This window comes from Nannospalax galili, unplaced genomic scaffold, assembly GCF_000622305.1.
Source record: "Nannospalax galili isolate Female #2095 unplaced genomic scaffold, S.galili_v1.0 scaffold586, whole genome shotgun sequence".
NCBI classification, from domain to species: domain Eukaryota; kingdom Metazoa; phylum Chordata; class Mammalia; order Rodentia; family Spalacidae; genus Nannospalax; species Nannospalax galili.
Window position 1 is genome coordinate 6,580,007 of NW_008355363.1, and position 5,444 is coordinate 6,585,450.

The window sequence follows — 5,444 nt, forward strand, 5'->3', positions numbered from 1 at the left end:
ATAGAGGCAATTCCCCGATTGAGGCTCCCTCAACCCAGGTGTGTCAAGTTGACACTAAAGCTATCCAGCACAGTAACTTTCATGTTCCTTCCCTCCCACCTCAGGAAGTTTAACAACCATGTGATTTCCTCTTATCTAATGATTCGTTGTTAGCCCATTTTAAAAAAAGAACTGATTTAAATCAACTGCTTCCTTATGTTTCAGTTTATGTTCTGTTTCAACATTACATGTTAATGTACACATAGAGGCAAACATATTATGACAAAATAAAGAGCCAACACTTTCAGAGCTTACAAAGAGAAGCCCTTTCTTGTTTAAAAAAAATAAATTTAAACAAGATCAAGCACAGGTACTTTCCAAAAACCAAAAATGAAGCCAAATCACAAAAATTCCTTAGTAGTTATAGATGACAGCTGATTGAAGAGGATCATCTGGGGTGGCCTAGGCACAAGCACTGGTCTTTGGCTGCCCTTGCACTTCTTCATTCTCTTCAAGCCCACCAAGAGACCCCCCCCCCAAGGGGAAAGTGCTTTCACAATCTTGGGCTGAGAAGACCTTTAAGATTACAGGTATTTGAACAGGAGAGTTGCTTTCAAAATTTCACCAAGATCATACTGAACAAGGGTCTATTCTTGCTCTTCCCCTCTAAGTAGTCCAGTACTAAAAAATTACTGCTCTGGAAGAAGTATGCTAGCTCTGTCTCATGGTTCAGTCTCAGGTACACGATTAGATTTACAGAGTTGGTAAGCATGGTGCCACATGCTTTGCACTTGTAAATCGGAGGCTTGAGGATAACATGCCAGGAAACGCTCAATCTCCAAGAGGAAGTGAAAGGGGCACTACATATCTGGTACCTGGTACCAGAAACATCTTTCTTCATGCTTTGGGTGATACATCTTCAGTGAGTAAATTCTGGTTAACTTTTTCCCACACTGGTCATGGTGAAATGCTTTAATTCCTGAGTTGATAAGTATGCGCTGTTTCAGGTTGTGAATGTGTGAATCATCTCACACACTGAAAATGTCTGTCTGGACCATTTGGACTTGGTGTTGGGAAATAAGTTTTAACTCTCTCCTGGGTAAATGTTAGAAGTTGTGAGCATCGCAGATAGAAAAGAAAATATTATCAAATGCATAATGGGTTATTAGTCCATGAGGGGTGACTACTGACCAGCAGGAGTCTGCTATAGCCACAAGGCCAAACAGCAAGGTACCTTGAGTACTTTTGTTGTAGGTATAGAGCCATGGGTGCTGGCTAGGAAAATTTCAAGGCTTGCATTCTCTCCCTATAGATAAGGGTCTCTGGAGGGCTTGCTTGCAGAACCTTATGGTTGGGATTTAGGGGTTTTCTGGATGGGCTTGTTTGCAAAGCAAGGATTGATTTATAGTCTGGGGTTAATGGAAGTCTCCTTTCACTTGATCATTCTGTACTGCAGGCAGAAGGAGCAATGCAGAGTAGGTAGGTATACTGAACATTCTCCAATCTGTTGTCAGCCTCATGAACATTGGAGCTGGAAGTACTTTGAAGTGTAGTCAATCCCTCTGTAATAGTAACTCCTTCATCTACTGAGTCTATGAAGACTGTGGATTAATCAGAAGGTCCTCTTGTACTTTACTTCTTGGCACAGTCTGTTGATCACTCAGTGAACTCTGAGATGCGCTGACAGGCTGGGACTCTTCCTCGTGGACCTTCTCATCACTTAATTTTAATTGGACCCCAGTATCTTCTTCGGTATCCATAGGCAAGGTAGTTTTATTGCCCTCAAGTCACATATTCAGCAATTCCTCCCCCTGCCTCGAATGGGCCAGGTAATTCTTCTACAGATGCTTTTTGAAGTATAAATGCCTGGACTTAAAAGGACCCTGAGCTAACTTCCAAAGGGCCTATACAGATTAAGTAGAGGTAATAATCCAACCCAGAAATATATAAAATCTCCAACATGGAGACTGTTATCTGAGAAAATAACAGCTCCTTTTGTCTCAAACTTCCAAGTCACCAGTACTATGTTGAACTATGAAAATGGCCTGACACCTCCCTTACCTAATCCCCCAATCTTTATAAGCAGCTGACCAACTGTGCCCGAGGGTACAGTTTCAAATTCTGAAACTGTCACCACCTTCATTGTTAATAAAGAACAATCTGCTCCTAAGGTTGATCTCATCTTTCATTTTCACATCACTCTGGTCAATCCTGTTGTAACAGTTTCTAACACTCTTCAAGGATTCTGATAAATAGAAATGACCAGTAGGCCTGCAGTGTTGCAAGGGCCTGGAGGCCAGCTATTTCTCCCCCAACCCCAAGGCTGAGGGGACTGTGTTAGTACAAGGTGTGCTGACAACCTATAACCTGCGGGGAACAGCAGAGAGCACTGTTGGCTCCTCTCCTCCCCAGGGAGGCTTCCAGGAATCCTGAGCAGTCTGGGGCTGGGCACAGCAGTGGAATGTCCCTCTCTGGCATGCCCTCAGGATGAGAGAGTACAGGTCTGGCTGTGGGGCAAGAACGCCCAGCCCTCACCAGCCTGAGAGGAGGATTAAGGCTGAAGGGAGGAGTGAGGCAGCACTGGAAGTTTCCCAGGGCTGGTGACCATTGGGGTTGGGGGGCAGTTGTGGACAGTTGCCCCAGGGCGGTTGGGTGCCCTTGGGAGCATCTGGAAGCGGGGTCTGGCGGGGGTTCTGAGAGGAGGGGAGGCTAGGAATTGTGCACCAGCGAAGTTCAACTGAATCCAAAGCAGTAAATTGTAATAACAGAAAGTCAGTAATGAGCTTTTCTGGTTTAATCCAATTACAGTTTCACCAGGGAGCATAACCACAAAATAGTCCTCATTGAGCACATGGTCTGAGGTCATTACAACTTGATTGGACAATGACAACTGCTAAGAACATTTACAAACCTATTAAAGCAAGTACATTCATATACTTGTTTCTAACTAGTGAGAAGACCAATCTTTGGACTTTTATTTATTTATTTTTTTCCTTGTGGTGTGCTGCTTAATCTCCCAGGAATGGAATGCTTTATAAAACTTTCCATTTAAAATGTAGAGATGTTTGGTCGGCTACCACCTTATTTGTGAAAAACAATAAATAACATGATCCTAACAAAAGAGCTAAATTTTAAAGTCAGTGCTGACATGTTGTCTCTGGCTAAGGATATCTCACTTGGAGCTATTCATGGTATGGACACGAAAGATGGATAGTAGTAGTGTGACCATGGCCTGGGAACACAGATTTAGGTTTCCCTCCCCAAATACCATGTTCCAGCATGGTAACAGTTGCCTTACACTTTTGCAACTTTTCTTTGTTCTGTTACTATAAATCAAGACACTTTTCAAATACATTGGAGGATACATTCACTAGGCAGGTCATAGCAAAGGGAGGGGTTTTTTACTATAGGTCTCAGATGCTATCTGATGACCTTAGCCTTTAGATTGGTGAAACCAGGTGGTCTGCTAGGATAATACATTCTAAAAGTTTTTTGTTTTTTGTTTTTTTAATCTGTTAGTCACAGTGTGTTAGATCAGAAACAGAGGTGGGCAAGGAGCAGCTGTTTAGGGGGCTAAAGATGGCTGGAGATAAATGGTAATTAGTCTCTGGACCTGCAGCATTCCAAACTCACCACATTCATTGAAATTCTAATCAGTTGATCAACCTTGCTGGAGAAAGTCCAGTTTGAAAACAGAAGGTTTTTTTTTTTTCCTGGAGACTTTTATTCAGTCTTTCTTTTGGTTAGTTGGGCCAAAGGTCTGTTGATTTTGTGTATATTTTCAAAGAACCTGCTCATACTTTTTGTTTTGTCATTTCTATTTCACTGATTTTTGCTCTGATATTTCTTTACATCTGTTAGGATTGGGTTTAGTTCTTGTTTTTTCAGATTCCTGGGATGTCTTAGTAAATCATTTATTTTGATTTTTCAATGTTGACAGCTAGAGCTATTAAATTTTCCTTAGGACTGCTTACAATGTATCACAGAGGTTTTATGCTGTTGTGTTTTCATTTGCATTTGATTCCAGGATTTTATTTGTTTTGTTCTTTGACACACTCAGCATATAGGAGTGTGTTGTTTAATCTACAAATTCATGATTCAATCTAACTACCACATTTAAACCAAGAAGAGATCAACAACTTAAACAGACCCATGACAAATAAGGCTATTGAAACAGTAGTACAGAGCTTTCAGAATAAAAAGTCCAGGTCCAGATGGATTCAAAGGAGAATTTTCAGACCTTCAAAGAAAAACTGTAACCAATACTGCTTAAGTTATTTTAAAAGATAGAAACAGAAGAAACACTTCCAAACTCCCTCTCTATAACATTCAAATAATACCAAAATTAGGGAAAGACAAAACAAAAAGAATCTACAGGCCAATACGACATAGAAATGTAGGTGCAAAAATTCTCAAAATACTTAGAAACAGCATAAAAATATATCAAAGATTATCCACTGTGGGAAGCGAGCACAGCTGAGCCAGCCAAAGATGGCGCCCTGGCTGGCTGCCAAACCTCGTGCTGTTTACTCCAACTCTTGGCTGATTGCCAAGGCTCGTGATTCCCGCTTGTTTACTCCAAAGTATGGAGAGGCCAAACAGGTGCTGCCAGCCTGATGATCTTGCTACGTGGCTAACGAGCTGCACTCTGCCTGGCCGCTGCACGTGTGTGAGCCCTGATTGGTCCCGGCTGGGGGGAGGGCTGTTGGAAACGCTATATAAAGAGCTGAAGTGTGTAATAGAGAACGAGTCAGCATCATAGTGAAGAGAATATGAGAGAGAATAAGAGAGAATAAAGGAAGAAAGAGAAACAGAAGCTTGAACCTCACCTTGGTGTCTGTGTCGTCTTTCCTGGACTCTGCTGGACAGAGTCCCAGCTCGCGACAATCCACCATGATCAAGTTGGAAGTATTCCAGAGATAGATTCAGCACACATAAGTCAATATGTAATAAATCATATAAATGGACTTAAAGCCAAATCATGTGATCATCTCAATAGATGCAGGAAAGTGTTTTGATAAATTAAAAATGCATTTATATTAATTGTATATATTACATATACAAAATACAGTCTATAGTCTGAGTTTTGTTCCTGTGTTGGATAGCTTTAGTGTCAACTGACACTTGAATTGAAGGAGCCTCAATTAGGGAATTGCCTCCATTGGACCAGCCTGTGGCCATGTCTGTGGGACATCTTCTTAGATTGAGTGCTACGGGAGGGCCGAGCCCACTGTGGGTAGTGCCACCCCTGGGCAGGTGAGCCTATATTGTATATGAAAGCAGTCTGGGCATGTGCCAAGGGAGTAAGAAGGTAAGCAGCATTCCTCCATGGCCTGTGCTCCAGCTCCTGCCTCCAGGTTCCTGTCCTGAGTTCCTACCTTGGTGTACTATGACTTGGAGATGTAAGCCTAATAGGGTCAGAGGAACATCAGGGTCACACCCTTTCCTCCAAGTTGGTATTGGTC

General features: G+C 42.1%; 1 pseudogene; it reads right to left on the bottom strand.

Annotated features, from left to right (window-relative positions):
- Positions 1-393: 393 nt before the first annotated feature.
- On the bottom strand, positions 394-2,122 carry LOC103749636 (annotated as a pseudogene).
- Positions 2,123-5,444: the final 3,322 nt, after the last annotated feature.